Source organism: Symphalangus syndactylus, chromosome 17, assembly GCF_028878055.3.
Source record: "Symphalangus syndactylus isolate Jambi chromosome 17, NHGRI_mSymSyn1-v2.1_pri, whole genome shotgun sequence".
Lineage (NCBI taxonomy): Eukaryota > Metazoa > Chordata > Mammalia > Primates > Hylobatidae > Symphalangus > Symphalangus syndactylus.
The window spans coordinates 43,607,534-43,616,739 of NC_072439.2; the positions used below are offsets into that span (position 1 = coordinate 43,607,534).

Here is a 9,206-nt window from a genome sequence, read left to right on the forward strand (position 1 = left end):
ACTGCATGTAGCTTTCCTGTCTTTCTTTAAAAGGAAAAATTCGCTCTTTATAAACTAGTTTAACCAGGAAATTAACTGCAGTAACTAGAATACAAGTAATGATAATCATTACTGAAAATTGTTTCCCATAATATTAGAGAGCCCAAAATATAGGTATAGGCCATTAAGAGAGTTACTTAATTACTGGAAAATACTTTGCAAAGATTCTTGTTCCATTTCATAAGTATTATAGACAATCACTCATAATACTTAATTCTTTGTATTTTGCTTTCAAGCAATTATAAGAGATTTTAGAGAAATTATGATGCAACTTTTAAAACTTACATTTCAGCTTAATTTTTAAAAGCCTTAAAGAAACTACAAAATTTAACTTTTTTGGTCTTTTCAGAATTATCAAAGGAGAGAATATTAGGAACAACTAGACTTAACTACATCTGACTCTAAAGTTAAGAGTTCAGCTATTAACCCTATAGGGGATCTTTATTTCTCCCTAGCTAATATTAGATTTTATTTGGGGGACTCAAGCTGACTTATTACACCACCACCCACCACGGACAAATAGTGCTTCCATGGACCTTGATTATAAAAACATAATAAGCTTTTTATGCTTCACTGGTGTTACTGGCAGAACTGATTGAATCTGTCACTTTCGTAAAATATATCATTTTTCTTTTTAAAACCTATGAACCAACAGGCTCACTCAGTGATAACTCGCCAATTAGTACCAAATTAAAGATGGAAAAATTAATTTACTAAGCCCATTCAGTTGCATCAATACGTCTATCTCTATAAACTATCCAGTTTTTCCTTCCTTTTTCCCTCCCTCTCTCCATCCCTCCCTCTTTTCCTTCCTTCCTTCCTTTTGAGGCTTATTTATAAGAATGAATCATACTATGTTAGCCAGGACTTATTAAACTTGGAGATTTTCGAGTTCATCAGCAAGTGTGCAAACCCTTAACTGTGGGTAACATCCATTTATTTGTAGCACCTTTTGGTTTTAATATGTAGAGCACATGCATTGTTAACCTCTAAATCCTTTGTATAAACATTTCTGGAAGAGCTTGTAAAATATCTCCTTCTGTGTTTCCTGACTCGCCAGTTGATGGCATTTAGAAACCCTCTGGTACCAGCAGGTGCTGTATTTTGCTTTCTTCAGGCTCCAGCTGGGCTACAATGACAGATTCCTGTCCCAGGCCAAGCCTATTCCACCAAGGCTAGGACCACATTGGAGGCAAACTGAACCAGGCTCCACCAGACAGCAAGATGAATGGCTGCTGTTTAAGTTTAAAATCCCCTGGTGGGAGTAAATATTGTTCCAGAGAAAAGGCTTGACAAATATTGCGTCATCCTTACAGAACTGTCTTGATTAAAGCAGAATCTTTGGATTAAGGTGATGCTCAATTCAAAATGTATCTATCTTGCTGTCATGGGATTTTTTTTTTTCTTTCTACAGTCTGAAAACAGACATAATGTTGGGGACGGTCAAACAAGGCTGCCGGCTCCCAAGGGGCTAGAGTCCACTCCTGATAGAAGGCGGCTGAACACTGACACTTCACTGAGGATAATGGAGACAGCAAAGGCTTAGTGGGAAAGGGCCAGTTGTCACCTAAGTGACAGGCAACAGCTGAGCTCACACATCTGGAGCTGGACTACGGCAAACACTAGCAACCCTCACCAGTCTACACCTTGAGCCTGTCTGAAAAGACAGATGGAAGTTCCCTCTACTCCAAAACTACATTAAAAAATGTCTGATGGTGAACCACGTCAATTATATAACATCAACTGCAGGCACAGCCTTCCGAAGTACTGATTAAAACGAGGCAGTAGACAACACTGTATGTATGAACAGATACAAGATACAATTTCATTGATTTGTCATTCATAAAACTTATCCTAAAAGACACATATACATGCATCCATTTGATAGCACAAATGCATGTGAACTCTGCAGGAGAGGCAGATTTTTACAGGTTTTTTTGGTTGTAGTTGTTGGTGGTTTTTTTTTTTCCTTTAGGTTCCCGTGGTGTGTTTGGCTTGGTTCATGGCCTGTTCTGCCGCTGATACCCTTTTAAAAATCAGCAACCAAACGTGTTCGGCTTGTGATCCTGAACCTTCCTTAGGCAAGCTGGAACTCAGCGTGATGCAGCCGTCCTCCCTCTCTCCCAACCCCCAACCTCGTTCTTCAGCCTCCTGAAGACAATCTGCGAACAATTTTCCCAAAGTCCCAAGAATAACACAGCACTGCCAACAGTCACTGGCGATGCCGTTTGTTTTTCTTAGAGGGTAATGAAAATTTAACAGCTTTCTGCTGCATCCTGAGTCCCGCTCCTAATAATTATTAACATGCCTAGTTTCTTCAACTTTTTCTACCTCAAGAGAGGAAAACGCTCCCATTTTTTTTTTCCTATATCTGTGCTACATTCAGAAAACACCATCTCGGGGCAGGGGATTGGAGAGAGTGGTGGGAGTTGATTCGCCCCTGCCAAAAAGCCACCAGCCCTTTCCCCAGCGCGAGAGGAGAGAATCGGGACCCTCCCTCCGGACGCCAGTAGGTGACAGGCGATCCTAAGCGGCAGGAACACGCCAACGCACCCTCGCCTCCCGGCGCCCCGCATCGCCCCGACCCTCGGGCTACAGAACCTGTTTCCACGCCGGAGAAAACCAAGGGAAGAGTTGGTTGTGATGCAGCAAACAGGAGCCATGCGGGGAGCCTCTGCGGAGCCCTCGCGATGCTGCAGCCAATATCTGCTTTCCCTGTCTACATAGCCCAACAAACCGATTATGACCTTCTCCCTGATCTTCTGCGACACCGACCCAGTCTGGGTGTCAGAGACGCCGGCGGTGCCAGCGAAGGTGCCCGGCCCTGCCCCTGCGGCGCTCGCCCCCTAACACCGCGCCGCAGCCCCCTCTGCGGAATCCGCCAGGATCCGGGCTGCTACTCACCTCGCGCGAGGGAGACGCAACTCGGCTGCACTGTCCTCGGCGCCGCGGCGGGGCTGCGGGGCTGCGGGGCTGCGGTCCGCGGCGTCAGGGGTGGGCGAGGGTGAGCAGCGCACGAACCATCTAGAGCCCAGAAAGTCTCCGTGCCGGCCGCGGCGCGTCTCGGGGAAGTCAGCGCAGGCTGCGCGAGGCTGGCATGTTCCGAGCGCGCTGTCGGGCGGCGGCGGCCGCGGGAGGCGGCGCTGGCAGCTGGGCTGCAGGCGGAGTGCGCTCGGGCTCCGGAGCCGCGCGCCGCGGCGCCGCCGCGCACCCCGCCCTCGGCCGCGGGGCCCGGCGCGAGCGAAAACGCGGAGTGCGGACGCCGCCGCGGGATCGAGGCCGCTGGGCGCGCGCCCACGCGTACCCCGGCTCGGCCCCGAAAGCGAGGTCGGGCCCGGTTCCGGCCGCGCCAGGGCGCAGGGCTGCGAGCAGGGCTGGGACCCGCTCCGCGCGCAGCCAGTGGGGCAGAGCAGCAGGCGGATTATGCTCAGGGAGAAAGAAGTTCACCAACCGCGGCCCAGATTCGCAAGTGCGGCTCGCTGGGAGCCTCTGCCCCGCCCCCGATTATATGCCTTTTTTTTTTTTTTTTTTTTTTTTTTTTTTAAACCAACAATCCCGATGGAGTGAAACCCAGGAAGAATGAAGGGACGGGGTGGGGGGTTGGGGAGAGACAAGCCCAATTTCCTCTGATCAAACGATTTGGGTAGGGGTGCCTATTTGAGTTCCTTCTCCTTTGGGGGGTGTGTGAAGGGGGCAGTTAATTAAACACTTAGATTCCTTCCGGCGCGCCTCACCGCTCTGGGGACCCGTTTGGACTCGATCCTGTCTCGTGTAATTCCACAGGCTGGTCTGAGTCTTTGCCCCGGAACCGGAGGAGTGATCTTGCAGAGCAAGAAGCCAAAGTTCAGCCTCTAGTCCGTTCCCTTCCCCGCCTCGACGGCGCTGGTCGTTTCAATGAAAACTCAGTGTGGGGGGTCGTGCCCGCGAAAACCTCAGCCCACTGCAATGTCCAGAGCCTGACCCAAGTGAGCGTGGCGCACTTAAAAGCGGGTTCAAAGCTTCGATCCGAACACGGTGACAATCTTTCATTGGCCAAACTACTCTCCACGTTTTCAGTCTGCTCAATTCCCAGAGCTGGGCTCTCAGGTGCACTCACCCACGTTGAACTGGGGGCTCAGCCTGTTTGAAAGTTCTGCCCTGACATTTGTGTCACACGAAACCTTAGAACCCCCCACCCTCTCCAGTTCCGGATCTGTGGAGTCTCACCATGTGGGTACTATTTCCCTGGGCTACAGAGGGCAGACACAGGCGGCAGCTGTTAACCTGAACTTGACAGGTGCCTCTGCAAAGCCAGGGCTTCCTTAACCTCTCCATCCTCTCCACAACGCTCTAGAATACTGTATCATCTTCCAGGAAGATGAGGATGTGTGTGGGGGGAGTGTGGAGGGAGGTGTTGACTGATGCAATTTTTATCCCTTTAAGAAAAATCAGAACTGCCAGTCTCAGAATTTCTCAGAACACCAAGTCTTTTCGATTTTCATTGGGAATAAAGCAAAGGAATACTCAGCAAAAATGGAGCCGATGAGAAAGAGAATGTAAGGAAATAAAGGCAAATGGAGGAGGAAACGGTCTAAATCCAGGAAAATGTTTGGCTTCAGCACTGTGCTCTGTAATTCTGACTCAGATCTCCCCACGCTGTAGATACTTTCTCCTGTCTAGATGCCCAGGCAGAGTTCCTGAGCTCAGATCACTCAGGAAACAAGGCTGTTGCTTTTGAAATAATTCCACTTGCTAGTGGTTTTTGTTGTTGTTGTTGTTGTTTGTTTCTGTTTTTTTGAGACAGAGTTTCGCTTTTGTCACACAGGCTGCAGTGCTGTGGCGCGATCTCGGCTCACTGCAACCTCTGCCCCGCCCCCGTGTTCAAGCGATTCTCCTTCCTCAACCTCCCGAGCAGCTGGGATTAGAGGCGCATGCCACCACGCCCAGGTAATTTTTGTATTTTTAGTAGAGACGGTTTCCCCATGTTGGCCAGGCTGGTCTCGAACTCCTGACCTCAGGTGACGAGAATCTGGGAAAGAACAAACCAGGTTTTCTTGCCCCTCAGAATTTTATTGGAATTGGCCTTTGAAGTTGTGTCTGTTTATCTTGCTGGGGTTACAAATGCTTCTATTAAGCTATCAACTTTTAGGTTCTATCTAACCTCCAGAACTGCCAAAGAAAATTTCACTACCTCCATAGGTGAAATAAGATTTATTTCACCTATGGAGGTAGTGAAAATGACTACTTTTAAGAGCAGAGAGTCCACTAGTCCACTGTTTGTTAGTGTCTTTGGGTGCCTGTTGATCGTCTCTATCAAAACCTCCAAATGAAAGCAGTTTCCCAACAAATGCAGTGGAACACAATCAATGGGGGATAGAGTGGAGGACAGCATCATTTACCTCCCACAGCCACATCTTCATGAGAAAGTCCTCTTCAGTGGGCCAGTAGGCATTTGGAGCAGACAGAGCTGGTGGAAGAACCTTATGGAAAGCATAGTTATACAGCCTGCACTCAGATCTCCCTATTAATTGGGGAAATTGTTACCTTATGGTAAGAAATGAGTCTGACATCAGAGGACTTACTGCTTTACAGTGACTTCACAAAGGTTTTATTTGTTGAGCATCTATTATGTGGAGCAGACACCCTGAGCACTGTAGATGATACACGGTCATTCCCTCTAGAGGATTACTGCCTCTTTGGACGGTGTGCTGGGCAGCATCTTTTGGATCCATTGCAAAGGTGAATACTTGGCCTTCAACCAGGATTCATAAAATTACTCCGGCCAGTGCATGTGATGGTCTGGGGTCACAACAGTCTGATTTCAAATTTCAGCCCCACTACTTACCAAATGTAGCCTGGGGTAATGTAGTTAACCTCTCTCAGCCTTAGTTTCTCATTGGTAAGTGAGGGTAATAATATTCAGCTCAGGGAACTGTTGGGAAGATTGAATGCTGCAGAAATCATGGGAACGTTTGTATGTCATTTTATAAGCCATCTTCTCACAAGCACCCTTCTCTATAGCAGCCTCCATGCAAAATCCCACAAGTAGAAAAGAACTGTTTTTTATTTAATCTGAAAAAGCATTCTTCATTGTGAACTCTTGAGTTGCTCCTGGATCTATTTTTCTTTTTTATTTTTTCTGAGTCTCTTTTATTAATGGTGTTATTTTCTTTGTCTTTACAAAGCAACATGGTGTCATATCTTTTGTAAGAAATCAATTCACTTAGAGAATGTCTACTTTTCTTTTTTGAGACAGCCTTGCTCTGTCACCCAGTCTGGAGTGCAGCGGTGATCACAGCTCACTTCAGCCTCAAACTCCTGGGCTCAAGCAATCCTCCCGCCACAGCCTCCTGAGTAGCTGAGACTACAGGCATGCACTACCGTACCTGGCTAAGTAACTTCTTTTTATTTTATTTATTTATTTGAGATGGAGTCTTGCTCTTCGCCCAGGCTGGTGTGAAATGGCACGATCTTGGCTCACTGCAAACTCTGTCCCCCGGGTTCATGCAATTCTCCTGCCTCAGCTTCCCGAGTACTGGGACTACAGGTGCATGCCACCAAACCCAGCTAATTTTTGTATTTTTAGTACAGACAGGGTTTCGCTATGTTGGCCAGGCTGGTCTCGAACTCCTAACCTCAGGTGATTCACCTGCCTTGGCCTCCCGAAGTGCTGGGATTACAGGCATGAGCCACTGAGCCTGGCTACAACCTCTTTTTAAAAATAACATTTTTGTGTGTTGAATTGTGTCCTCCAAGATTTCATGTTGAAGTCCTTACCTGCAGTACCTCAGAATGCAACCTTATTTGGAGATAAGGTCTTTGCAGAGTTAATCAAGTTAACATGAGGTCACTAAGGTCAGTCCTAATCCAATATGACTTTTATCCTTATAAAAAGGGGCAACTTGGGCAGGCATGGTGACTCATGCCTATAATCCCAGCACTTTGGGAGGCTGAGGTGGGAGAGTCACTTAAGCCCAGGAGTTTGAGATGAGCCTGGGCAACAGCCAACACAGGGAGATCTTGTCTGTCCAAAAAAAAAAAAAAAAAAAGAAAAGGAAAGAAAAGAAAAGAAAAGAAAAGAAATCGCCAGGTGAGGTGGCATGGGCATGCACCTATGTTCCCAGCTACTGGAAGGCTGAGGCAGAACAATCACTTGAGCCCAGGACATCGAGGCTGTGGTGAGCCATTATGGTGCCCCTGCACTCTAGCTTGGGCAATACAGCGAGACCATGTCTCAAAAAGAGGTGGGGAAGAGAATTTGGAGACAGACATGCACACAGGGAGAACACCACGTAGAGGTGAAGGCGGAGATCAGGGTGATGCTTCTGCAAGCCAAGGAACATCATTGATTGCCAGCAAATTACCAGAAGCCAGGAGAGAGGCATGGAACAGATTCTTCCTCACAGCTCTCAGAAGAAACCAACCCTACCCACACCTTGATCTCAGACTTTCCACCTGCACAACTGTAAGACAATAAATTTCAGTTGTTTCAGCCACCCAGTTTGTGGTACTTTATTATGGCAGCCCCAGCAAACTAGTACAATACCCAACCATGTCATGCTCTGAATGTGTCCTGGCTCACTAAAGAGGATTTTCATATTTAGATGAAGAATTCATGACAATGTGGGCCACAAGCTTGAGAATTAAGCAACAATCGGACAGTGTTGGCAGTCTTTGTTTGATTCCCAGGTCTGTTTGATTCCTAGGATTTGCTTGGCATCTGTTCGCTGTGTCTCTTGTTCATCCACATCTGGGACTCCTTTCCTTGACTTGCAGACCCAGCCCCACCCAGTGTTTGCAGGGTGAATCAGTGTTGACCCTATAATGATCTGCAAGGACCTGGCTGGCAGGCATGCTCCCGGGCTGAAAATCCTACTTACGCCCTTCAGGGCTTTCAGGATAGACTGTACACTCCTTGGATTAGTTCTAAAGGTCTTTTATATTTGCTCTGTTTCTATCTCTCTGGCTTATTTTTTTTTTTTACTACTCTCCACCCCTGTTTGCTCTAACCATATTGAACTATTTACAGTTCTTCAAAAGCATCAGGCTGTTTTATGACTCTGTGCTTTGAAAATACCTAGAATGTTACCCACTGAAAATTGCCCTCTTTATTAGCTAACTCTTGCTCATCCTTTACCATTCGACTCAAACATCACCTTCTTGGTAGTCCATTGATGTGCATTATTTATTGTTTTGTCTGCCAAGCTTGTTTCTCCTTCTTTGTAATGCCCCCGATTTCCCTTGAGGAACCACATTCTCCCACTGTCAGCGCACATGGATTAGTTGGAGACTCATCCGTGGTTTTGGCGTTAGGATCAGGTGACCCAGACCTGGAAAATTACAGCACTGGATCCCCTGACCAAAAGATTAGTTCAGGGATGGGCATGTGACCCACGTCAAGTATTAGGATTTGTGCATGAGCTTTTAGTGATTCCACAACAACAACTTCAACAAGTATTTATTGATCACTTATGTACCAGCCACCGCCTTGCTGGGAATTCAACAGTAAATCAAATATCCAAAGTCTCTATCCTTATGGATTTTTTATTCATAGGAGATATTCTCTTGTTCTTCTGTCTTTTAAACATACATCTTGGAATACAAAGGTCTAGATTCCAGAAACTATTTTGTCACATGAAGCTTGAGCATTAAGCAAGCATGAAGGAGGGATAGAAGGGAGAGATGGTGACAGAACAGGATCTGATGGCATGATTTGAGCTCCTGGATCAAACTCTAACTGAAAACGAACTACCACTGAATTTTTCAGTTAATTTAATATTTTGTTGTCATTTAAGCCAGTTTGGGGTTTATGTGACTTGCAAATTATGGAGTACCGTTTGGTACACCCTTCCACCATTTAGAGGCTACTTTTCTCTGTTGAACTTTATACTCCTCTATCATTTTATTTATTCGATTAGTTATTCCTTTATTCCAAAAAAGATTTATGTCCACTTACTGTTATGTACCCATAACACATAGCAAGTTAGCATAACTTGAAAGTAGATATGAAAGATGAGAAAAATAAATGAGACAAGTTCATAAAATTCATCCCATAAAGAGTGAGACACGATTTAATTTTCAGATTTCTAGCAGCCAATGTGACAATGGTTATATAATTCCTACACAATGGGAAAGGTATCTAAATTAAAACAATCCTGTTCTTAGGAGAAGTATGACTATTAGTAAAT

General features: G+C 46.1%; 1 protein-coding gene across 2 annotated transcripts in view; it reads right to left on the reverse strand.

Annotated features, from left to right (window-relative positions):
• The window catches only part of PRICKLE1 (prickle planar cell polarity protein 1), a 137,005-nt gene extending 133,987 nt beyond the window's left edge, over positions 1-3,018 (reverse strand). The window contains exon 1 of one of the 2 annotated variants that reach the window (XM_055249107.2): positions 2,944-3,018. The gene's annotated coding sequence lies outside the window, so the exon portion shown is untranslated. The remainder of the gene's footprint in view (positions 1-2,943) is intronic. The other variant, XM_055249110.2, reaches the window with a different exon arrangement.
• Between the last annotated feature and the right edge of the window lie 6,188 nt (positions 3,019-9,206).